Here is a 27,078-nt window from a genome sequence, read left to right as displayed (position 1 = left end):
GCATTCAGAACACTGGGGGACTTCTTGGACAATGGGAACTCTTACCTTGTCTCCTTTAAGCCTCCAGCATCTGCATCCATCCTTTAAGAAGGTAAAATTGGGTACTGAAGAAGAGAGGGAAGAGCCAACCAACCCTCAAGGCAGGATGAGAGCTTGCAAAGCCCCAGCTGACAGCCTGCTTCCCTCTCCTGAGACTCTCAGCCCTAGAGGCTGCACAGAAACCAAGTCCGGTGCCAAATCTTAATCCCTTTGCAGAATCTCACATGGAGCTGCCTCACCTCTTCCATTCCCGCAAAGCCTCTCCCTGCAGCACTTCCTTCTGAAACCATTAATCACTACAACGACCCACAAAGTGAAGCCCAATCTCCAGCAGTACTGAAAAATCCTGCAACGTGCAGGGTGATGAGTGTTTACATTAGCCGAAATGAAATGATGTAATATCCAGAATCAAGGAAGGGCCTCAATCCAGAGTCAGGGCATTGTAAGAACTGCTGTGAAATACAACTTCTCCGGATGGAAAAAAAATTCACCCTTGGGTTTTAGTCATCTGGCTTCTGTACATTTAGGGTTATTTGGATTATTCCGGTCTCATGAAGAATATCGTGTTCTCCAAGTAGAAATTCAGAACTTCTCAAATACCCATAGTTTTACTCGAGAGAACATGGTAGCAAACAGAACCCAAAGTGTATCTATGGGCAAAAATGTGGCAGTTAAGGGGGAAATGGTGGGAGGCACCAGGCCAGGGATGTGGGAGCCTTGACACGCTGCAGGGTGCCAGAGGTGCAAACGCCTTCCTTCGAGGTAAAGGCGGCTCCCAAAACGGCAGTGTTTCTTTAAGTCCTAGGTCTGTTTTCATTCTATAGACTCTTGGTGAATGAGAAAGCCGAGGGGATTCCAGCCACTCCTGATGGGCACTGCTATTGATTACTTCAAGGATCCATGGTCCCTGATTGAGGAGGGATGGGAAGATCTGAGAGGTCATGTCAATGCCGGATGAGGAGAAGAGGGTTAGAGGAAGGAAAAGGCCTTGTTAGTAGCACCTGCTCAGAACAGGTGAGAGAACAGGTGAGGAAGAGAGACCTGACCAGAGGTTGGATTGAGACTGGTGGGGATGCCCAAATGTTTTTAGATGTGTTGCTGATCATAACAGGATATTTTAAAAAGTACTTACAATATGCTAAGCGCTCTACATGAATACCTCATTTAACCCTCATAAGAAGCCTATAAGTAGATACTATTATTGTTCCTGTTCTCCAGATGAAGAAACTGAAGCTCAGAGAGGTATTGAGTAAAGTAGTGAGTAAGCTGGTAAGCAATGGTACCAGGTTTGTCTGGTGTGCTCCTCAACCACCTACGTTTCTGGTTCCTGCCAGCTTTGCCAGCTACACAACCGTACCCGACAGTGAGCTCTGCACTTGGCATGGTGACAGAGGGTTACTATACAACAGTGTGGAAGCATGTGCTTACACCTCCCCAAGTGCATGTACCAAATCCTTGGCCATTGCTGCCCAGGAGTGCTAGGCCCCAGAGCTGCTTGCAAGGCCCTTGGAAGAAAGTGGACCTTCAAATATAGGTACAAAAATCAAATGCTACATAAAAGGAGTTCTGACCTGACCCAGTTATATGACCTTAGTTAATCCACTTTCCCTTCTGGAGCTCAGTAAATTTACGAAGTTAGACTTAGATGGGCTCTAAGGTTCCTTCCAGCACAAAATTTCTATGACATATGCTTTCAAATGATGAAAATGCTGGGTAAGATATTTTTTAAAAGCCAGAATTTATGCATCCAAATAAGAATAAGAATTCACTCCAAAATAATAATAATAGCAATAATAATGGCAGCCACCCAGTCTGTGGTACTTTGTTACAGAAGCCCTAGGCAAAAAAATAACAATATAATCACCCCCTTTTATTGAGTTAGTGTACTATGTAAACGCCCTATGTGCTTAGGACATTTGATAAATATTCTCACTTGTCCTTATAAAAGTGCACCAAGGCAGTATTATTATTCCCATTCCACAGATATGGAAACAGGCTCAGAGGGAATAGACAATCTGTGTAAGGCAAGCCACACAGCTGGTAAAGGGGACAAGCAAGGGTTATAAACAGGCCTGATCAATTCCAGAGCCCACGTATACCATCTGCATTACACTGCCCATTGTTCTACCCACACTTGTCACTCAGCACAGTTCTGGAACACCTTTTTGGAAAACTCCTTCAGAGCTGTACATTCCATTTTAGTAAATAAGTATTTCTGCACATCTGCTCCATGCTGGACACTGCAGATTGTGTACACACACAGTCCTACCTTCCAAAAGCTCCCAAACGAGTGGCGGAAATGGAGGCAGAAGAGGGTTATTCTTCCACCAGGGAGAATAGGCTAAGTGTTACAACAGAGGCTCCAAAGACCATGGGAATTTGGGCAAGTAAGAAATTATTTCAAAACTAACCAGATTATGCTCAGTGGTGGTAAATATCCATCCTTAGAGGTTGGATGTAATTTTGGCTCACAGATAACTCAATCAGAGCCAAGTCTAGGGAATAAAGTGGGTCATCAAGCTGGGCAATACCATTTTTGGTCACACACTAGGTGTGGCTATAAAATAGCAAGATGAATTTCCTGTGTGGCCCAGACTAGTTCTGAAAGCAATTCCTAAAGGGCAGCTTTTCAAGCAATGATACCATCTCCAGATTAAAGGCAGAGCTACCCAGGCAATTCCAAAAGACAAAACTTCCCTGAGCACAGCACTTAGAGGCACGGTCCTGCAGTTAGCCGCTGTGTCACCTGTTAGCAGCCACAGATGAGCTTGCTGCTGCTGTGCCCGCCACATCTGCCATGGTACTTGGCACAGGGGGAGGCTCAATCAATATTTGACTGACATAATGAGAGACAGTTTTGAGGGTAAAAAACTCTGGATTTGTTTTTTAAAATTGTTGTATTACTTGGTCACATTCAGGCATCTGCATATGGACCATGGATACATTCCCAGCTAAGTCCAATGAGGCCAGCTGAGGCCAAATTAAGACTGTACTTACCCAGTCTATCTACAGGCCAGGTTCTGGGTGGTAAGCCTGGCCATGACTGTCTGCAACAATTCCCTATCCTGCTCCTACTTGTGCCCGTTATCACCTCCAGTGCAAAGAGGAATGAGCGCAAGGCACTAAAGATGCCACCACGCAGGATCCGCTTAGGGCTTATAGCCAAATGGGACAACTGCTTCCATTTAATGCCAGCTCTGGAAGTCAGGCAACACTGGGGAATACTTCTACAACTCCATCAGGGGAGCAGCCAAACTGACCTCATACCAGATCTAAGTCTGGGGGAACCTGGGCTGTCCTACATCCCTCAACCACAGTCCAATTCCATGCACTCCAAAATATGGGTTGACAACTCTGACACTCCAGGGGGTTCCCCAAATCAATGGGACCATTTGCTGTTCAGAATAGACTTCAGGAGACCAGAAGCCAGAGAGGTTTCTCTGGTCTTCTGCAGTCATCAAAAGTGTGGACATCCTGGTGTGTTTGTGGGTGGCTTACTAATTACCAATGCAAACAAGCCAATCTGAGATGAATCAAGTCCTCTAGGACTCCCAGGACAAAAGGAATTCTTTTGGGTTTAATGGGACTCACCCTGGCCCTGCCTACCCACTAATATTGAAGGTGAGGATAATCTCTCAGTAGTTGTGAGAACTTGTCTGGCTACTTAACCTTCTGGAGGCTCACATTCCTCATCTCTAAATAAAGATAAAAACAGCACCCCCCAAATGCAAGGTTGTTGAATGAACAAATACATATAAAGGACTCAGTGCCAGGGTCAGTGTGCCCTGACTACCTATCAATTGGTGTTGCTGATTCAGACTCACTGGGAGGGGGAAGGAGCCAGACGCTGGACCCAGCTGACAGGAGAAAGAGCATTCACGTGTTTCTGCATTTATTTACTATGCCATTTCTCATGAATGATTTATGCCCTGTTTAGTGCTGCAGAAGCATCTAGTGTGGGTTCTATATTAAAATACATAAAACAAAACAACACCACCATCCAGTCTAAGAAGGATTTAGAGACCAGAGTCGTCAAAGGGAAGCCACTGTTGCTAACCACTGCATTTAGCTCTCAGCAAACAGAGCAATAAGAGAAACACACTGAGGAGGTATCACAGATATTATTCAATCCGAACAAAATGTAAGGGATCAAGTCGAGACAAGCTTTTTCCAGGCACCAAATTTCAAGAGAAATTTATAAGTTGGGATGTATGGGCCATGCCTTCCCCAGCACTTGCCTAAAAGTCACAGAGATATCTTTCCAAGGGCCCAAACTTACAAGGCCCCTCCATAAAAGCCAAGGGCTCACACTAAACTAGTCTGAGAGAGGCTTTATGGTCTCTCAGAATGTCAGCACGAGAAGGGCCTGCAGTCCAGCCCCTGGTTTTACAGAAGTAGAAAGAATGGCCAGGGAGCTGAAAGGACACCTGGCCCAGGACCCAGACTCAGAACCCCCAGCCCAGGGCTTCTCCCTCACCCTGAACTCTCCTCCTCTCCTTCATTTCATCCACCAACAAAAAGAAGCTTCCCTTGGTTCCTCTCCCCTTGGGAAAAGGCAGCCTCTTTCACACTGTGGGAATCCCTTTTCTGTAAGTTTGGTTAAAAACACATTTGAAAATGTAAGTCTGGCTTGGAGAGCTTCCAGGTAGCCTCAGGCTTTTGTCTGCAGACAAAGCCACTCTCAGCTCAAAACTGTTGGGTATGTCTTCTGATTGTCGAGATGCACAACATACTCCAGGTCCAGTTTTAGAAGACTATGGGTTTTAGCAGCTGCGATCCTTAAAAACTTTCTAAGTGTCCCATGGTGTGCAAAGTGCCCTAAGTGATAGCCTCATTTAATTCTTCTAACAACACTATGAGGAAGGTTCTATTATTAAACCAGGATTTGAACCATAATAGTTGACTCCAGAGCCCAAGGTCTTAATTACAGACCCTGAGTGACCTTTATAGAATGGGAGTCTTAATGAGGTAGGAACAAAGTCTGGCAACCTGTTTAAGAATACATTTTCTGAGGTTGAAACTTGACAAATGTCATACAAACTGTAGTTGGTTCTCCTGAAGATCCAAGGGACTTTCTGGAAAGATGAATCTAATTGTGGCATCCTGAGGACAACAACAAAACAGGGCCCCCAAAGTATATCTACGTACCACACTTAACAGGAAAAATCACTTCCAGCTGAACATAGGAAGCTGAGGTTTGCTCTCTTAAGAAATAAGTGGGAGCGATATGGCGGGGTGGTTAGGTGCACAAGCTGCATGGTTTCTGGATTCTGGCACTGTCACTTGCTCATGTGTGACCCTGGGCAAGTGGCTCAACTTCCCTGGGCCCCAGTTTCCCCTTCTGTAAAAGGAGATAGTAAGAAAAGCACCTCTGTAAAGCGTTGGCATTACGTGAGCTAACAGCAGTAAAGTTGTTTAGAAAAGTGTCAGGCACATTTTTATGAGCTCAATAAAAATTAGTTAATGACAGCACATACATGTTTTAAGGCAGATAAAAAAATATCCAGATCAGCCCTGGCTGGTGTAGCTCAGTAGACTGAGTGTGGGCCTGCAAACCAAACAACTGTGGTTCGATTCCCAGTCAGGGCATATGCCTGGGTTGCAGGCCAGTTCCCAGCAAGGGAAGCACAAAAGGCAACCACACATTGATATTTCTCTCCCTCTCTCCTTCCCTTCCCTCTAAAGACAAATATATAAAATCTTAAAAAAAAATCCAGATCAGTGGTTAAAATCAGTAACACAATAGTCCTTAATATGAATTAGCTGCTACTAAACATTTGAAGCAGTTTCCCATTTTCTGCATACATCCTGATTTTATTTTATCTAATATACACTTTTCCAATTCACAAAGCAATTATGGTACCATATATTATGGTTCATCTAAGCTCTTAGCAGCACCCTTTATTCACAACATATAACATTTATTCTTCAGACTCTTGACCAAGAATGTAAACTCAAATTCTCTACTGTTCCTTCTTACCAGAAGCTTGGATTTTTTTAAAAGTAATAATCATAAGGAATTATCAAAAGTATATTTGGTCCATGTATTCCTCTTAAGATTTTAATCAGTCTTTGATCAAGTCAATCGTCACAAAACCACATACCTAAAATATCAATATTTTTATTTCACATAAAACTGCTTTTAATATATTTGTTACAATGTTTTGCCATTAGCTATTCAATGATGTTCTGTAGTTTTCAGTGTACAAGTCTTGCACGTCTTTTGTTAAATTTATTCCTAAATGTTTTAATCTTTTTGATGATATTATAAATGGAATTGTTTTCTTAACTGCTAGTGTAAAAAAATACAATTGATTTTTTTTACGTTAATCTGGTACCCAGAGATTGGCTTTTACTGATGCATGGTACAAATAGCATTCATTTATTCAAAGACTACATTTTGAGTACCTATTATGTGTCAGGCACTGTGCTGGGCTGTGTTATAAAATGAAGAATAAAATAGATATGGCTCCTGCCCCATCAAGGACTTAAGGTTGAACAGTAGAACTGGGTCCAGGTAAAGTACACTTCCCAGTCACTTACTAGATGCTGGTAAGCACTGCCCACATCATCACACAGGGTCCCTGCATGAGGATTATGGTGGAAGTTCCTTTCTATCTCAGAATTAGGAAACACTGTATCCCCTTACCAACAATTCTATTTTGATGCATGCCCACTGTGAATTGTGTAGCTGGACAGGTTTTCTTTGCTTCAGTTGCTAGGAAGCTTAAAGCTATGTTGTGGCAAAACTCTAGCAAATCACACTAAGTAAAAAATAATTTTTTTATTTTGCCATATTTTTTCTCTTTGCCCTGATTCTCCCGAATTCTTATTTTATCTTGTTTTGGGTAGAGCTTTATAAATTGCCTCAGATCTTTTATGAATAGAGGAAGGGAAGGTAGGATGGAAGGAAGGAAGGAAGGAAGGAAATTACAATTACTTGTTTATATTCTTGACAATCTTAACTTATTATGAAGGTCTACTCCTTATTTCTGGAGTTCCATCAAAATGTGATTTTGTTACCTGAGTGAATGCTTATACCATCTGGAATAAGAACCATCTGAAATAATTTCATACTTACAGTTTCTTTAATCTGCTTTTGGCAGGTCTAACTAAACAAAGTCTATTAGTTTTGTTCGGACACTAGAAGTGCTTTTCCGGTATCACATCAATAAAATTTTCTTCCCTTATTAGACATAGAGAATCTGGGCAAGAGTAGGCAAGGAGGAAGGAGATATCTTTACCCCAAGTCATTTGTGACCAAGAGGCAGCATTCCACTTTGAAGTCACTCAGACTTGGGTTTCAACCTTGACTCTCATTTACATACTAGCTGTGTGATTCTGGAAAGTTTATCTTCTCCAAATTTTAGTTACTTCATCTACAAAGTTAACATCTACATTATTAATTATTAATATAAGCAAATTAAGTGATATTTAGCGTAGGGCTGAGGACACATCTATTTAATACTGTACTGAAATTACTAGGCAGTGTAATAAGGTAAGAAAAACAAGAATTATAAAGATGGCAAAGGAAGAAATACACCAACTGTCTGTGGCAGCCTGATAAAAATAAAGTAGATAAATTAAACTTCAAAATATAAAGCCAAAATATCTAAAATATTTTGAGGAGAACATCTTTACCTTATCACAGGGTAAGGAAGAATTTCTTAATCAAAATATAAAAATCAGAAATCATAAAGTAAAATGTTAACTGGATAGTACAAAATCCCAAACTTCTATGCAATATATGATAATATTAAAAAAGACAAAAGATAAGTTATGGACTAGAAGAAGGTATCTGCAACCTATATAACAGGAAAAGGAATAATACAACTATACAGGGAACCTTACAAATCAATGAGAAAAAGACAACAAAACAGAACAATGGCAAAAGATATAAAGAAGCAATTCACAGAAGCAGACCAAGTAGACAATAAACATGACAAATGTTAACCTTACTAGTAGTCAGGAAAATATAAATGAAAATAAGAATGAGAGAATACTTTCCATTCATTGGGCCACTTCTTAAAAAAAAAAAAAAAACGAGGTAAATATGACAAATGCTGACACTTGCAGTTCTGGGCAATGGGTACACGGCTACTTGCCATAAGTTTCTCTATGCTTTCCCACATGCTTGAAATACCCATAATAAATAAATGCAAGCAAAAAATGCCTAAAACAACCAGTTGACATTAAGGAGGAACAACAGAATAGAAAAGTGACTAAATAAATCAGTTTTTGAGAGGGTTGGCTAGATCCAGAATAGGACACATGATGCTCAAAAATGGACAGTGCAAAGTCCAGCAGGTGGGGACAGTGAAAAGGATAGGTGAGTTAATATGAAGAAAGATACACATTTTAGAGAAAACACTGGTTCAAAAATTAAAGTCTAAATGCAGGGGAACGATTTCTCTGGAAATCCAGAAGTAAAGACCTGGCTCATCCACTCAACTATACACATTTTTTTGCACTGGAACATTTTACCTGATTTCTGGCCCAATACCACATCCAGTCTTATGATAGAGACAGTCTTATGAAGTAATTGCATCTAATGGCTGATCTTGCTGAGGAGAAGGGGTGTGGTGCTCTGGGAAGGCTTCCCTAAGTGCATGAACTGAAGTTAACCAGACCCAAAGAGGGTAGTAGGTAGACAAGTATATCCCACGTACAGGAATCAGCATGTGCAAAGGCCCTGAAGCATAAAAGAGTCCAAGCCTGTGAGGTGTTAGTGCAGAATCTAGAAACCTCCATGACAGATTCTGGGAAAATGTGAGGAAGGACACTGCAATGAAGGATCAGGGGGAGTGTACTGATGTCTTCCTCAAAGACCAAAGAAGAAGAAAGAATTCACCCAGGAATGAGGATCATATATAAAAAGTTGAAAGACAACTAAAAGACAGTAAAAGCTGGGCAGGAAAAGAAAAAACAGGAGTACTTAACCAGTCTGTAAACAGTTCATATCCTGACACTCCCACTGAAGTAAAATTGATTATAAACTTTGGAACTTTAAGACATGTCAGTAGGTGTTCCCATCAAGTTGATGGAGTAGGTGGAAGTTGCACTCACCTCCTCCCATGACCAGGTCAAAATTACAACTAAATTATAAAACGATCAACCTGGATAACCATCTGAGACTAGCTGAACTATAACTTTTTTGTCCTATAACTAAGGACAAAAAGAAGCAATGTCAAGACTGGTGGGGGGCGGGGAGGGGGTGGAGACAGAAACAGGCTGGCCTGCACCCTTGTGTGGCAGTTGCAAATATGGAGGACCATCTCTGAGGAGTGAGGGGTCTCAGCCCCATGTGGGGCTTCTCAGTCTAGAACACCAGTGCTCGGAAGAGAAGCCCACATAACTCCTGGCTGTGAAAATCAGTGGGAATTCCTGTCAATCTGGGTGAGAGAGGGGCTGCTAGAAATCCAGGCTTCCCCGTAAGGGGCCAGCATACTACTCTCGCTCACTTGCAGGCACTCACTTTGGGCTCTGGTGGAGGGACGATGGCTTGAAGGGCACCAGAGACATTCCGGGAGAGACCAAGTTGTGCGGCTTCAGGACAAGGGTTGGAGGGACAGATGCCACTGTCCCTGTGCTGAGCTGTCCTGTTGCCCAGCCAAGGGCCAAATCTTACTCTGCCTTAGCCTGAGGAACTCCACCATCTCCACTCCCTGGCCCTGCCCTACCCAGCTCTTGCATGCCCTCAGGCTCACTTGGGGCCAACCAGCCTGAGCCCTAGTTGCAGTCTTTAAAATATAACTAGAGACACTGAAATTAAGAATGAACTGACAGTAACCAGAGGGGAGGTGGGAGGAAATAATGGGGGGGAAATGGAGAAAGGTTTTAGGAACATCTATAAAGGACCCATGGACAAAACCAAAGGGGAGTAGAATCAAGGGTGGGAAGTGAGGGTGGCTGGGGTGGTGGTGGGGGGGGGATGGGGGGAGGAAACAACTGTCCTTGAACAACAATTTTTAAAAAGTTAAAAAAAAACACCTCAAGAAATTCCAGTCAAGCTTGGGAGATGCCAGAGACACAGGGAGAAACTGAGTTGTATGGCTTCGGGGCTAGGGCTGGAGGGACAGCTGCCATCTTTCCTGTGTTGAGCCATCCCTCCACAAGACCAGATCTTAATCTTATTAGCCTGGTGAACTCTGCCAGCTTCATATAGACCACTCTCTGAGACCACCAACTCTGAAACCTGCACACCACCACGAAGGTCTGCAGGCTCCAGGTGGGTGGCAGCTGGCCTTGGTGTATCCTGAGACTTTTGCTGGGTGGCCCCAGGCCCAGTACTGGCACAAAATCTGAATCTATATTAACCTGGTGAACATCACCCAAACCACCCTGGTGACTCCCTGAGACCCTGCCTCACATAACTCGGGTACTATCCAAGGCTCTTTCAGTGGCTGAGCCTTACCAACAGCCAGCAAGCAATGGCAAGTCTCTAGGTGTCTTGGGCCTTTTGCAGGCCTTCCCCAGGCCTGGTACTGGTGGCAACCAGCCTCAGTTCACAATGTGGTCCCTCACACATGCATCTAGACCCAGCAAAGGCAGATTACCAACCACAGATTGCTTTGTAGCTCATAACAGGTAGCTCCAGGCTGGTCACAGGCAGTGCTTGACATTGATCTGTACCGAAGTCCCTTCCAAGAGGCCCCAGAACCAGCATACTGGGTGAAGGGCTTCAGACCATAATGGAACTCTACACGCAGCACAACCAAAGGGAGGTCTCAGCAGGCACCAGTCCCTGATGGAGCAAATCCCACGCCCACTCCGTGGGGTCAGTCCCTGTACAGCAGCTCATATGCTGTTACTGTGGCCAGTCCTCATAGCCAGCCAGGCTGAGGATCAATCCCACTAACTGATATGCCAAGCAATCAAAGCTCAACCACAACAGGAGAGCACACACAAAACCTACTCTTGGAGCGCCTGGCTCAGGTGATCACAGAGACTACACCATTGGGCCCCACAAGACACCTACTATGTCAGGCCACCCTGCAAAGAATGGGAAACATGGCAAATCTACCTAATACATAGAAACAAACACAGAGAGGCAACCAAAACAGGGAATCAATGAAACATGTCCCAAATGAAAGAATAGGAGAAACCTCTGGAAAAGTGAACTAAATGAAAAAGAGTCAAGGAACCTACCAGACACAGGATGCAAAACACTGGTTATAAGGATGCTCAAGGGACTTAGGGGAAGATTAGATAAACCCAGTGAGAAATTCAACAAAGAAATAGTAAGCACAAAAAAGAAACCATAAAAAAGAACTGCTCAGAAATTAAGACTACAATAACTGAAATAAAAAAATACACTAGAAGGAATCAACAGCAGATTAGATAAAACAGAGGACTTAATCAGCAATTTGGAAGACAAGGTAGCAGAAAACACCCAATCAGAAAAGAAAAAAGAAAAAGAGAATTTAAAAATGAGGATAGTGTAAGGTACCTCTGGGACAACACCAAGTATTAAAACATTTACATCATAGGGGTACCGAAAGGAGAATATAGAGAGCAAGAAATTGAGAAGCTATTGACACTACAGATCTACAAAAGATTATTTTAAAATACTATGAATAATTATGTGCTAACAAACTGGACATTCTTAAAGAAATAAATAAATTCAATGACATATACAATCATGCCCTGGCTGGGCAGCTCAGTAGTTTGGAGCATCATGCCCAACACCAAAAACATTGCAGGTTCCATTCCATCAGGGTATATGTTTAGGTTGCAGGTTCAATCCCTGGTTGGAGCAGATAAAGGAGAGAAAAGATTAATGATTGTTTCTCACATTGATGTCTTTCTCTCTCTCTCAAATCACTAAAACATATCCTCCAGTGAGGATTGAAAAAAAAAAAGGAGGAGGCCCTGGCTGGTGTAGCTCAGTGGATTGAGCATGGGCCTGAGAACCAGACGATCACAGTTCGATTCCCAGTCAGGGCACATGCCTGGGTTGCAGGCCAGTTCCCAGTGGGGGGACACATGAGAGGCAACCATACATTGATATTTCTCTCCTTCTTTCCTTCCCTTCTTCTCTAAAGATAAATAAATAAAATCTTAAAAAAGAAAACAAAAAAAGCAAAAAAAAAAAAAGGNAACATTGCAGGTTCCATTCCATCAGGGTATATGTTTAGGTTGCAGGTTCAATCCCTGGTTGGAGCAGATAAAGGAGAGAAAAGATTAATGATTGTTTCTCACATTGATGTCTTTCTCTCTCTCTCAAATCACTAAAACATATCCTCCAGTGAGGATTAAAAAAAAAAAAGGAGGAGGCCCTGGCTGGTGTAGCTCAGTGGATTGAGCATGGGCCTGAGAACCAGACGATCACAGTTCGATTCCGAGTCAGGGCACATGCCTGGGTTGCAGGCCAGTTCCCAGTGGGGGGACACATGAGAGGCAACCATACATTGATATTTCTCTCCTTCTCTCCTTCCCTTCCCCTCTAAAGATAAATAAATAAAATCTTAAAAAAGAAAACAAAAAAAGCAAAAAAAAAGGAGGAAATATACAATCTTCCTAGAAAGAAGAAACAGAAACTCTGAACAGACTGATTACTACCAAATAAATTGAATCAGCAATAAAAAAATCTAAAGAAACAAAAGTCCTAGACCAGATGGCTTTATAGGTGAATTTTACCAAACATTCAAAGAAGTATTAGCACCTGTCTTTCTCAAACTATTCCAAAAATATCAAGAGGATAGAAGGACAAACAAGCTCATTTTATGAGGCTAGCATGATCCTGATTCCAAAACTAGAAAAAAACACTATGAAAAAAATTATAGGCCAATATCCCTGATGAATATAGATGCAAAAATCCTCAACAAAAACATTAGCATATCAAATTCAGCAATACATTTAAAAAAAGATCATACACCATCACTGAGTGGGATTTATTCCAGCGATACAAGGTTGGTATAATACTTACAAATCAAATAATGTGATACACCACAAAAAAGAGAATAAAATCGTATAATCATATAAATAAATGCAGAGAAAGTATTAGACGAAATCCAGCATCCATTTATGATAAAGACTCTCAGCAAAGTGGGTACTAGAGGGAACATCCCTCAACATAATAAAGGCCACATATGATGCACCCACAGCTAACATCATACTCAATGGGGAAAAGCTAAAAGTGTTTTCCTTAAGATCTGGAAGAGTACAGGGTCATCCACTTTCACCACTATTACTCAACATAGTACTGTAATTCCTAGCCACAGTAATCAGTCAAGAAAGAAAATAAAAAACACGCAAATTGGAAAGAAAGAAGTAAAACTGTCATTATTTGCAGATGAAATGATACTAGATTTAGAGAATCCTAAAGATTCCACTAAAAAACTACTGCGGTAATAAACTAATCTAGTAAAATATCAGGATACAAACTTCATAATCAGAACTCAGTTACTCTTTAAAATACCACTAAAGAACTCTCAAAAACAGAAATTTAAAAATATAATCTCCGACTTCCGGCCAAGATGGAGGCATAGGCGGAAACACCGTGCCTCCTTGCACAACTGACTTTAAAGACAACGAAGATTTAGTAACAAAAACACAGCCCAAACACAGAAAATTTAACTGTACAGAGTTCGACAATAACGAACCATTCAGCCAGACTGGTGAAGAGCGGTGGAGTCAGCGGCGGAGCAGGTCAGGCAGGAAGGATCGTTCAGTCGGACTGATCAAGGAGTGTAGGCGGCAGCAGTTGGTGGATCCCAGACGTGGGGTGGCAACAGGCGGACCCAGTAAGGGCACAGGGCGGCTGGCTGACAACAGTCACACATTCGCGCACAGATAAACCAAGCGAAGGAGTGAGCAGTGAGACAGACCGCTCAGGCCAGGGCCCCAGTGACGGGAATTAGAGCCTGAAAACGCCAATTGGAAAGACTTTCAGGGTCGAAGGTCTCTCCCAAGGTGCCGGGAGAGGCTCCCAGCCCCGCAGAGAGTTCGTTGAAGAGACCCACAGGGTCCTGGAGGGTACACGGGCCCACACACCCAGGAACCAGCACCAGAGGGGCCCAATTTGCTTGTGGGAAGCCAGAGAGGGGACAGAAATCTGAGAGGAGAGCAGAGAAAAGCACCATTTTTTTCCCTCTCTGACCCCGCCCCCACATACAGCGTCACAACCCAGCGACTGGGTTGCCCCGCCCTAGCGAACACCTAAGGCTCTGCCCCTCATACATAATAGGTGCGAACAGACCAAAACATTATGGCCCAAGAATAGCTCAAAGCCCCAGAGCCTATAATTCTAAGTGACCAAGAAATAGCCAACCTATCAGATGCACAGTTCAAAATACTGGTGATCAGGATGCTGACAGAACTGGTTGATTTTAGTCATAAATTAGAGGAACATATGAAGGCTAAACTAATTGAAATGAAGGGAAATGCACAGAAAACCAAGAGTGATAGAAAGGAAACTGGAACACAAATCAAGAGAGGGAACCACAAGGAAGAAAAAAATGACCAAAAAGAAAGTATCAAGAAACAAGGATTCAAAAAAACGAGGAAAGGCTTAGGAACCTCCGGGGCATCTTTAAACGTTTCAACATCCAAATTGTAGGGGTACCAGAGGGGGAAGAGGAACAGTCACGAGTGGAAAACTCATTTGAACAAATAATAAAAGAGAACTTCCCCAGTCTGGCAAAGGAAATAGACTTCCAGGAAATCCAGGAAGCTCAGAGGGTCCCAAAGAAGTTGGACCCAAAAAGGAACACACCAAGGCACATCATAATTACATTAGCCAAGATTCAAATGAAGGAGAGAATCCTAGAAGCAGCAAGAGATAAGGAGACAGTCACCTACAAAGGAGTACCCATCAGACTGTCAGCGGATTTCTCAAAAGAGACCTTACAGGCAAGAAGGGGCTGGAAAGAAGTATTCCAAGTCATGAAATCCAAACACCTACAGCCAAGATTGCTTTATGCAGCAAAACTTTCATTTGGAATGTAAGGACAGATAAAGTGCTTCTCAGATAAGGTCAAGTTCAAGGAGTTCATCATCACCAAGCCCTTATTATATGAAATGCTAAAGGGACTTATATAAGAAAAAGAAGATAAAAAATATGAACAGTGAAAGGACAGCAAACTCACAGTTATTAACAACCACACCTAAAACAAAAGCAAACTAAGAGGACAGCTAGATCAGGAGTGGAACCATAGAAATGAAGATCACATGGAGGGTTAGCAACAGGGGTGTGGGAGGAGGAGGGGGGAGAAGGTACAGAGAATAAGTAGCATAGACGGTAGGTAGAAAATAGATGGGGGAGGGCAAGAATAGTAGGGGAAATATAGAATCTAAAGAACTTGTGACACATGGACATGAACAAAAGGGGGAAATGGTGGGGGAGGGGTGTACAAGGTGGAGGGGAGTAAAGGGGGGAATGGGACAACTGTAATGGCATAATCAATAAAATATATATATATTTTAAAAACACTCAAAAAAGAATAAAAAATAAAAAAACAATCTCACTTACAATTGCATCAAAAAAATAGAATACGCAGGAATAAATTTAACCAAGGAGGCAAACGACTTGTACTTGGAACATTCTAAGACACTGACGAAACTAAAGAAGATACAAATAATGGAAGCATATATACATCACGCTCATAGACAGGAAGAAGTATCATTGTTAAAATGTCCGTACTACCCAAAGCAGTCTATAGATTCAAAACAGTCCGTACCAAAATACCAATGGTCTTTTTCACAGAACTAGAACAAATGATTCCAACATTTATACAGAACCCAAATAGGCATAGCAATCTTGAGAAAGAAGAACAAAGTTGGAGATACCAACTATACTACAGGCTACAGTAATCAAAACAACATGGCACTGGCATAAAAACAGATACACAGATCAATGGAGCAGAATACAGAGCCCAGAAATATAAACTCAAGCTTCATGGTCAACTAATATATGACAAAAGAGGCAAGAACATATGATAGGGTAAAGAGAGTCTATTCAAATGGTGTTGGGAAAACTGGACAGATGCATGCAATAAAATGAATCTAGACAACCTTCTTACACCATACACAAAAACAAACTCAAAATGGATTAAAGACTTAAATGTAAATCCCAAACTATAGAACTTCTAGAAGAAAATATAGGTGGTAAACTCACTGACATTACTCTTAGTAGTATTTTTTTCTGACATATCTCCTTGGTCAAGGGAAACAAAAGTAAAAAATAAACAAATGGGACTACATGAAACTAAAAATTTTTGTACAGCAAAGGAAACCATTAACAAAATGAAAAGACAACCTACTGAATGGGAGAGGATATTCACCAATGATATATCCAGTAAGTATTATATTCAAATATTATAAAAACCTCATACAACTCAACACCAAAAAAAATCCAATAGCATCTGTATAGACACTTCTCCAAAGAGGACATACAAATGGCCAACAGACATAAGAAAAGATGTTCTATGCCAGTAGTCATCAGAAAATGTAAACTAAAACCACAATGAGGTATCTTCTCACACCTGTCTGAATGGCATCATCAATAAATCAACAAACAAAAAGTGTAGGAAAGGTTGTGAAGAAAAGGGAACACTCATGCACTATTTGTGGGATTGTAAACTAGTGTAGCCACTGTGAAACACAGAATGGAAGTTCTTCAGAAAATTAAAAATGGAACTGTCTTATTACCCAACAATTTCACTTTTGGGTAAAGAAACCCAAAACACAAATTCAAAAAAGATAAATGCACCCCTATGTCCACCACAGCATTATTTATAATAGCCAAGACACAGAAGCAACCCAAATGCCCACCAACAGACAAGTAGGTAAAAAAGTTGTGGTACATATACTCTCATAAAATGGAAAAGAATGCCATGGAAAAGAATGAAATCTTAGCATTTGTGACAACATGGGTGAACCTAGACCAGGGGTGTTAAACTTATTTTTATCAGAGGTCACATCAGCCTGGCAGTTGCCTTCAAAGGGCCAAATGTAGAGCTCCTTACCTTTAGTTAAGGAGTAGTTACATTTATACAATCCTAAAATTATATTCAGCCCTTTGAAGGCAACTGTGAGGCTGATGTGGCCCGCAGTGAAAATGAGTTTGACACCCTGATCTAGAGGGTATTATGCTAAGTGAATTAAGTCACACAGAGAAAGGTAAATATCAACTGATTTCATTTATATGTGGAATCTAAAGAACAAAATAAATGAACAAACAAAACAGGAAGAGACCCGTAGATACCGAGAAGAAACTTAGCATTGCCAGATGGGAGGTGAGTTAAGGAGCTGAGTGAAAAAGGTAAAAGGACTAAGAAATACAAATTGGTAGTTACAAAATGATGACAGGGATAAACTACAGCACAGGGAATATAGTCAATAATATTGAGATAACTATGTATGGTGCCAGGTGGGTACTTGAACCATCAGGGGGCTCAGTATATAAATTATACAATTTTCTAATCACTATTAGAACACCTGAAACTAATACATAATAATACTGAATATCAGCTGTAGTTAAAAATAAAATTTAATATAAAAGATATCTGCAAATTAAATTTAATTTAATTTGAAAATAAATAAAGCAAGTCAGTAGGTTGAGCTATAGAGGACACAGTAGGAAAGGAGCATTGAGAAATGGAAATCTGCTTTAATCTGAGGAAGAAGGAAGAAATGGGAACATTCCTTACACATAAATTTTTGCAGAAACTCTGAGAGCCAGGAGGCAGCAAAGTAGATCATGTCAACACCAGCTTAAAACCAACAATGTAGGAGCATCCTTCTTGGATGCTACCTCAGCCTATGCTGGTCACACAGAAAAATTTCAGGAATCAGAAATTCAAGTTGGCTTAGGGCAGGAATTTCTTTTGAGGTTTCTTGAATTGGCTCTGCTATAGAGAACAGAAGATAATGTTTTTTATACCTGCAATTTTCATAATGAAAACTGACATCTTCTTGGGAGTAAACCAAGAGAAATAAATATAACTAAAAAGCTCTTACCTAATATCATATCAAATCCAGGCTCCAGGGAGAACATTAATATTTTCTCATTTCAAACAATGCTCAGTGCTGGAGTTCTTTGGTGGGAGAGCCTATGACCTCAGATTTGCTCGAATGTATTTCTCTTAACGTTGTGATGAAAATATCCACTTGACTTGAATGACATTTGCGTTTTTGCCCTCAAGTCCAACTGAAGCCCCTTGAGACAAAAAGCATCCTGGGAGTAATTTTTTTCCTAAAAAAAGTGTTAAGGTTTCCCATGCAGAAATACTAAAATTCTCCCCACATGGGGGGAACTGAATTGTAATAACACTGAGAAAGGATGCCCCACGTACCACTACAGGCTTGGGTTGGCCTCTTCCTGGATATGTTACTTCATCTAAGTCATCAACTTTCTAATGCTCTTTCTCTGAAGTATCCACGAAGCTAAAAGGCCCACCTCCTAGAGATGTTGCTGTAAAAGTCAGACTTGGTAACACTTGCTAAGCCTGAACCACAGTAAGCACTCAATTGTAGTTACTGTTATTCTTTTAAATGATAGGCAAAAACATTTCTCAAAGTCATGCCTGATGTTTTCTCATGAGATAATTTGCATGGAAAACCACAAGGCATTGGCAACAATTATGACCTGATAACATTCATTTTTTAAAATTTATTTTAATTGTTCAAGTACAGTTTTCTTTTACTCCCATCCCAACCCACTCCATCAGTGATCCCCACTTCCCTCCCATTTCCAATCCCCTAGTTTTTGTCCATGTGTCCTCTATACTTGTTCCTGTAAACCCTTGCCCTTTCCCCCAGAAATTCCCTCCCCTCTCCTCTCCAGTCACTGTCAGCCTGTTCTCTATTTCAGTGTTTTTGGCTATATTTTGCTTGTTTGTTTTGTTGTTTAGCTTCCTGTTAAAGGTGAGATCATATGGTACTTGTCTTTCACCACCTGGCTTATTTCACTCAGCATAATGCTTTCTAGTTCCATCCACGCTGTTGTAAAGGGTAGGAGCTCCTTCTTTCTTCCTACTGCATAGAATTCCATTTTGTAAATGTACTATAGTTTTTGGATTCATTCATTTACTGATGGGCATCTAGGTGGGTTCCAACACTTGGCTATTGTAAATTGTGCTGCTATGCACATTGGGGTGCATAGGTTCTTTTGGATTGGTGTTCCAGGGTTCTTAGGATATAATCCTAGCAGTGGAATTGCTGGGTCAAAAGGCCGATCCATTTTTAGTTTTCTTAGAACATTCCATAATGTTATCCAGAGTGGTTGTACCAGTTTGCAATCCCAACAACAGTGCACTAGGATCCCCTTTACTCCACAACCTCTCCAACATTTGTTGTTTGTTGCTTTGTTTATAATGGCTATTCTAACCGGTGTAAAGTGGTATCTCATTGTGGTTTTAATTTGCATCTCTCTGATAGCTAGCGATATTGAGCATCTTTTAATGTGTTTCTGAATCCTCTGTATGTCCTCCTTGGAGAAGTGTCTGTTCAAGTCCTTTGCCCATTTTTTAATTGGGTTGCTTGTCTCCTTAAAGTGGAGTTCTGTAAATTTTTTGTATATTTTGGAGATTAAACCTGTCTGAGGTATCATTGGCAAATATGTTTTCCCATACAGTTGGTTCTCTTTTTAATACTGTTTTCTTTAGCCATGCAGAAGCTTTTAATTTTGATGAGATCCCATTTGTTTATTCTTTCCTTTATATTCCTTGCTCTAGGGGACATATCAGTAAAAATGCTGCTGCGTGAAATATCTGAGATTTTCCTGCCTATGTTCTCTAGGACTTTAATGGTGTCATGGCTTATATTTAAGTCTTTTATCCACCTTGAATTTATCTTGGTGTATGGTGTAAGTTGGTGCTCGAGTTTCATTTTTTTGCATGTAGCTGTCCAGTTCTCCAGGCACCATTTGTTGAATAGGCTATTTTTACTCCATTTTATGTTGCTGCCCCCTTTGTTGAATATTAGTTGACTGTAGAGACTTGGGTTTATTCCTGGGCTCTCTGTTCTATTCCATTGGTCTATGTGCCTGTTTTTATGCCAGTACCAGGCCTTTTTGATCACAGTTGCCTTGTAATACAGTTTGGTATCAGGTATTGTGATCCCTCCTACTTTGCTCTTCTTTCTCAAAATTGCAGGAGCTATTCGGGGTCATTTATGATTCCATATAAATTTTTGAAGTGTTTGTTTTATGTCTGTGGAATATGCCATTGGTACGTTAATAGGTATTGCACTGAATCTGTAAATTGCTTTGGGTAGTATGGACATTTTGATGATGTTAATTCTTCCAATCGATGAACATGGTATATGTTTCCATTTGTTTGTGTCTTCCTTGATTTCTTTCTTCAATGTGTAGTTTTCAGCATACAGGTCTTTTACCTCCTTGGTTAGGTTTATTCCTAGGTATTTTATTTTTGTTTTTGCTATATCGAATGGGATTTTTTTTCTTGATTTCTGTTTCTGCTGTTTCATTGTTGGTATACAAAAAATGCCTTTGATTTCTGGATATTGACTTTGTATCCCGGTGTTTTGCCAAATTCATTTATTAGGTCAAGCAGTTTTGGGGTGGAGTCTATAGGATCTTCTATATATACCATCATGCCATTGGCAAACAGTGACAGTTTTGTTTCCTCCTTTCCGATTTGGATGCCTTTTATTTCCTTTTCTTGTCTGATCACTGTGGCTAAAACTTCCAATACTATATTGAATAGAAGTGGTAAAAGTGGACAATCCTGTCTTGTTCCTGATCTTAGTGGAAAAGATTTTAGTTTTTGCCCATTGAGTATGACGTTGGCTGTAGGTCTCTCATATATGGACTTTATTATGTTGAGGAATGCTCCCTCTATTCCCACTTTCCTGAGTGTTTTTATCATAAATGGGTGCTGTACCTACCTTATTAATGCTTTTTCCACATCTATTGATATGATTATGTGATTTTTGCCGTTGCTTTTATGTGATGTATTACATTTACTGATTTGTGAATATTGTACCATCCTTGCATCCCTGAGATGAATCCCGCTTGGTTGTGGTGTATAATCTTTTTAATGTATTGTTGGATGCGATTAGCCAATATCTTGTTGAGGACTTTAGTGTCTATGTTCATCTGTGATATTGGCCTGAAGTTTTCTTTCTTTTTAAGGTCGTTATCTGGTTTTGGGATTAGGATGATGCTGCCTTCATAAAAAGAGTTTGGGAGTCTTCCATCATTTTGGATTTTTTGGAATAGTCTGGAAAGAATAGAGGTTAGCTTTTCCTTAAATGCTTTGTAGAATTCTCCTGTGAAACCATCTGGTCCGGGGCTTTTGTGTGTAGGTAGTGTTTTGATTACCGCTTCAATTTCATCTGCTGTTATTGGTCTGTTCAGGCTTTGTGCTTCTTCTCTATTGAGTTTTGGAAGATTATATTTTTCTAGAAATTTGTCCATTTCACCTAAGTTTTCAAATTTCTTGGCATACAGTTCTTCATAGTAATTTCTTACAATCCTTTGTATTTCTGTGGTGCCAATTGTAATCTCTCCTCTTTCATTTCTGATTGTGTTTATTTGGGTCTTCTCTCTTTTTCTTGATGAGCCTGCTTAAAGGCTTGTCGATTTTGTTTATCTTTTCAAAAAAAACACAGCTATTCAATTGATTTATCCTGAGGAATGTGCTTTTAGTCTCTACGTCATTTAGTTCTGCTATGATCTTGGTGAATTTCCTCCCTTCTACTTGCTCTGGGCTGTCTTTGTTGTTGTTTCTTGAGTTCTTGTAGACATAGAGTCACGTTGTTTGTTTAAAATGTTTCTATATTTTTTAGGTAGCCCTGTATCACTATGAACTTCCCTCTCAGGACTGCCTTTCCTGTGTCCCATAAGTTTTGGGTTGTTGTGAATTCATTTTCATTTGTTTCCAGAAACTTTTTGATTTCTTCCCTAATTTCATTCTTGACCCATTCATTGTTTAATAGCATCCTATTCAATCTCCAAGATTTTGAGTGCTTTGGGTCTTTTCCCTTGGAGTTGGTTTCTAATTTTAATCTCTTGTGTCAGAGAAAATGCTTGATATGATTTATATTTTCTTGAATTTGTTGAGGCTTGTTTCGTGTCCTATCATGTGGTCTATCTTTGAAAATGTTCCATATGCATTTGAAAAGGATGTGCATTTAGCTTCTTGGGAATGAAGGGCTCTGTATATATCAGTTAAGTCCATTTCATCTAGGGCATTGTTCAATGCCACAATATCTTTGTTGATATTTTGTTTGGGAAGATTTGTCCATTTTTGACAGTGGGGTGTTAAAATCTCCTACTATAATTGTGTTGCTGTCAATATCTTTCTTGAAGTCCTCTAAGATTTTTTAATGTATTTTGGTGTTCCTATGTTGGGTGCATATATATTCACAATGTTTATGTCTTCTTGGTGGATTCTTTTCTTGAGTGTTATGAAGTGACCTTCTGGGTCTCTCTTTATGGCCCTTTTTTGGAAGTCTATTTTGTCTGATATGAATATTGCTACCCTGGCTTTTTTTCCTGTTTGCTTGGAAAATTTCTTTTTATCCCTTCACTTTCAGTCTGTGTAGGTCTTTTGTCCTAAGATGGGTCTCTTGTAGGTATCATATATGTGGGTTATGCTTTCTTATCCAATCAGCTATTCTGTATCTTTTGATTGGAGCATTTATTCCATTTATGTTTAATGTTATTATTGATAGGCACTTATTCATTGCCATTTTTGTACCTGTGTTCCTCTCTGCCTCTCTCTCTTTTCCTTCCTTTCCTTACAGCAGTCCCTTTAGCATCTCTTACAGAGCTGGTTTGGTGGTGGTGTATTCTTTTAGACTTCTTTTGTCTTGGAAGCTCTTTATTTGGCCTTCTATCTTGATTGAGAGCCTTGCTGGGTAAAGTACCCTTGGTTGTAGGCCTCTGGTTTTTATTACTTAGAATATTTCTTGACATTCTCTTCTTGCTTGGAGTGTTTCCATTGAGAAGTCAGCAGCTAACCTTATTGGGGCTCCCTTGTATGTTACTTTCTGTTTCTCCATTACTGCCTTTAAGATTCTCTCTTTGTCTTGAAATTTTGCCATTTAATTATGATGTGTCTTGAAGTGGGCCTCTTTGGGTTCCTCTTAATTGGGACTCTGTGTTTCCTGGATGTGTGTGATGTTTTCTCTCATCAAATTAGGGAAGTTTTCCATGATTATTTTTTCAAATAGGTTTTCTATCCCTTGCTCTTCTTCTTCTCCTTCTGGTATCTCTATTATTCAGATATTATTATGTTTCCTATTGTCTTGAATTTCTCTTAATCCCTCTTCATTCTTTCTGAGCCTCTTTTCCTTTTCTTGCTCTTTCTGGGTGGTTTTTTGTTGTTGTTGTTTGTTTTTCGTTTTTTTTACTTTGTCCTCCAACTCGCTGATCCAATCTTCTGCTTCATCAATCCTGCTTTTGATTCCTTCTACTGTGTTCTTCAGTTCAGAAACTGTATTCTCCATTTCCTCTTGGCCCTTGTTGAGAGTTTCTCTTTCCTTTTTCATGTTGATACAGTTTGCAATGAGTTCTCTGTAGTTTCCCTGTGGTTTCTGGTAGCTCATTGTGAGCTCATCGAACTTCCTGATAACCAGTGCTTTGAACTCAATATCTGATAGTTGAGTTGCCTCTACTTCATTTAGCATTCTTTCTGAGGCTTTCTCCTTTCCTTTCATTTGGGTATTGTTTGTCTTCCCATTGTTTGTGAGGTTCTTCTTGTTAGCCTCAACTTCTTAAATTGATCTGTTCTGATTCCCTGGGTTTATGGTGTGAACTTCTATGGTAGAATACCTGTGAGATTCAGTGGTGTAGTCTCCTTGATCTCCTGAGCTCACTGGTCTTAGGGTGTGATTTAAGTTCACTCTGTTTGTCTTTGAGTTTTGGTTGTTTGGGGGTCACTCTTTTGTGGGTCCTTCCCACCAGGTGGTTAACTTAGGGTCACTCTGTTTACCACCTCTTGTATTTTGTTGTGCTAGTGAGGGCAGGTTGTGTTGAAGCTAGTTCTTCCATGTGTACAAGGTTTTGAGGATCCTCTTTTGGTCTTGTTCAGTTGTTTGTACTGTGTAGTTTCTCCACTATTTAGTTATATTTCCAGATAGGTCCTGGGTTGAGGTTTGTGTGGTTTTCACTCCTTCCTTCACTTTCTTCTGTTGTTATCTGTTGGTGGTTCCTTTGTTGTTGGGTTTCCTCTTCCAGGGTATCCTGGTGTTCACTGCTTCCACCTACTCTATAGCTGCTGGGTTTATCAATCTTGCAGAACCACTGTTTGCAATCTGTGAAGGAGCCTGGCTTAGCCCAGTGGAAGGAGTTCCTAACAGGGGAAACTGTTGAGAACTCATTTCTACCTGGGTGCTGCGCTGAGTGGCACCCATGCCGCCTTGAGCTCGTTATCAATGGCTCTCAGCCTGCGAGGCCAACATTCTCAGATCCGGACCCCTGCTGCTGCTGCCACTGCCGCCAGCCTGTGACCACTCTGCTCTCCACCACTCATTCATTTTTTATAGGAGCAAAATAACCTTTAAAAGGAGGGTTTTTAGAGACTGAAAACAGTATTATCCAAATTTCCACTATTTGCTCATTCCAACTCATGCAGATTATGGGGACTCAATGCTGCACATGACTAACTATTTATTTAAAAGGTAAAAGGGCTTTGAAATTTCATTCAGATTAAAAAACTCAATGAAGTGCTTATACTATATAACTTGTAAGATCTGCATCAGAGACTAGGGCAGCATTCCACAATCACAAAACATCTAAATATTGACATTAAGTGGAATAAATAAAGACTGTAACTAGCCCTGTGACAGTTCAAGTCAGCCACCAAATGAGCTCACTGTGAACCTAAGAAAAGACTTTCAGTTTTTAGGGTCTTTTACCTTCTAAAATAAAGTCCCCATACTCAGATATTTTACTGTTGTGTCTTTATCATGAAGACATAAAATCTCTCAGTGCACAACACTGTAAAACAATGTTTACTGCAATAATGCTGTTAGTAGCAAAGAGTTGGCAAGTCTTAAATGACTGCCACTAGGAAGATGGATTAATACAAAATGGTGAATACACAGAGTAGAATACTATACACACACTACAAAGAATGACATTCTTTAGAGAAAGGTTTCTCAACCTTGGCACTACTGACATTAGGGGCCAGAGAATTCTTTGTAGTGGGGGTTTTCCTGCACATTATAGGATGGTTAGCAGCATCCCTGTCCTCTATACACTAGATACCAGTAGCATCCTACCCTCTACCCTAGTTGTGACAATATAAAAATGCTTCCAGTCATTGCCAGCTGTCAGCAGGAGGGCAAGACTGCCCCCAGTTAGGAAATATTCTAGAGCTAATAACATATATGGGCAGCCCTAAACCACTGAATAGTGGAGGGAAAAAAATCAAGATACAGAATAACATTTATTGCACAATTCCAGTTTTATTTAAATGTACATACATAATTTATGCATATAGGAAAACGTCTGAATAGCTTTATATACAACAAGCTTAATGAATGCCTTAGGAAGGTGGGGCATGCAATGGGCAGAGACTTTTCTCCTTTACCCACTGATGCATTGTTTCCATTTGGTAAATTTTTGTTTCAGAAATGTGTTTTCTGAAAAAATAACATCATGGTACACAATTTGACAGTAAGTGCAAGGGTTTAAAACTGGAAATGAAAGTCTTGGAAAAGGATGTGTGGTCAGGACAGGAGAAAACCCCCACTCGAGACAGGTGTCCAACAGGACTCACAGGAGACTTGGTGGTTGCCAGTGGCTGCATCCAGCACCCTGGCCTTGTAAGAGGCTAATACCATTATCTGACCATCAAAACTGTTCTGCGGAATAATAATCCTCTAACTGCACATTCCCAGCTTCTCCTGAGGGCCTTTTTTGTTGTCCTTATTCTTCCTAGGCAGAAATTAAAGGAATCCTGCCAGGAGTCAGCTAAAAGGATAAGTGCTGAATACTTCAGTTCTATTTCCACCTACTGGTAGGAAAAAAGACAACAATGCAGAATTCAGAAAAGGCAGCACAACTGTCAAACACCCAATTCACACTGACTCCCTCCCTGTCCAGCCCTTATAAAGACCTTTGTTTTCTGAACTCCTACTGCAATGGACCAAAGTCTCACAATAATATAAAGTTAACTGGATTCAAAAAATTGAGTTATTGATTAAATCAACCACTACAGTTTATGTTGTATCTGCCTTCACTCTGGGCTGAGAGAGCTGTCAAGAACATATACAGTACTACTTTCATTAACTTCCTACCGAAGACTCTTTCTAATAAGAATAGCTCTTCTGTGAGGCCCTCCAGAGTTCCCACAAAGCAGCATAACGTGGACATTAAACACACACACACATACACACAGTCTCTGAGGTCAGAAAGACCTGGGTTCAAGTTACAGGTGTGTTTCCACTCACTAGCAGTTGACCTTGAGCAAGTCACTTAACCTCTCCAAGCTGCTGTTTCCTCTCCTGCAAAGTGACAATCCTAATGATATCATTTCATAGGGCTGTTAGTATTAGATGAGCTCATGTATTCAGCACAGTACTTAACTAATAGGAAATGAGTGCTAGCTAGTTTTGTTATACAATAATTCCACTGACTTCCACCCATTTCCCATATGGAAAACTGAGGCAAAGGGTGATGCTCAGAGGAAGGGAACTGGACATGGAGACCCACTCTGAATGCTACTCCCTCACCCAGGTCATGAAGCAGGTCTCCCTGAAATCCCCGGTTTTCCCACTTTACTCAGGAAGAAGATATCATCTGTTGCCATAACAGAAATGTTGGCATATTTGTCTCATGACATGCATGTTTCCAGTATAGGATCCAAATACATTCCCTTTGTGCAAAGGTGGGCTCAGCTTCAGTTAGAACCAATACCAATGCCTTCACCCCATCATGCTTTTATCGTAAAAAACAGGATGCCAGTAATTATTAGTCAGTAGAAAAAGTATTCAGTCTTCTAAAACAAATGACTCCCCAAATCCATATGTATGGATTTAACACCTAATTTTCCACCAATTTTGCCTTCTCAGGTAACATATTACAAACATTGGTACATTCAAACAAAATGAAAATTCTACTAG

At 40.5% G+C, this 27,078-nt stretch overlaps 1 protein-coding gene across 2 annotated transcripts in view; it reads right to left on the bottom strand.

Annotated features, from left to right (window-relative positions):
- Positions 1–27,078, bottom strand: part of PLCE1 (phospholipase C epsilon 1) — a 343,613-nt gene that overhangs the window by 226,671 nt on the left and 89,864 nt on the right. Inside the window, exon 1 of one of the 2 annotated variants that reach the window (XM_037047397.1) lies at positions 46–323. The exons of the other annotated variant lie outside the window; for it this stretch is intronic. The gene's annotated coding sequence lies outside the window, so the exon portion shown is untranslated. Of the gene's footprint in view, positions 1–45; positions 324–27,078 lie in introns of those variants that run through there. 2 annotated transcript variants of the gene reach the window in all.

This window comes from Sturnira hondurensis, unplaced genomic scaffold, assembly GCF_014824575.4.
Source record: "Sturnira hondurensis isolate 20B ecotype Veracruz unplaced genomic scaffold, ASM1482457v3 Scaffold0005563, whole genome shotgun sequence".
Classification (NCBI taxonomy): Eukaryota; Metazoa; Chordata; class Mammalia; order Chiroptera; family Phyllostomidae; genus Sturnira; species Sturnira hondurensis.
The sequence above is the reverse complement of the archived record's forward strand: the minus strand, read 5'-3'. Positions and strand labels throughout refer to the sequence as shown.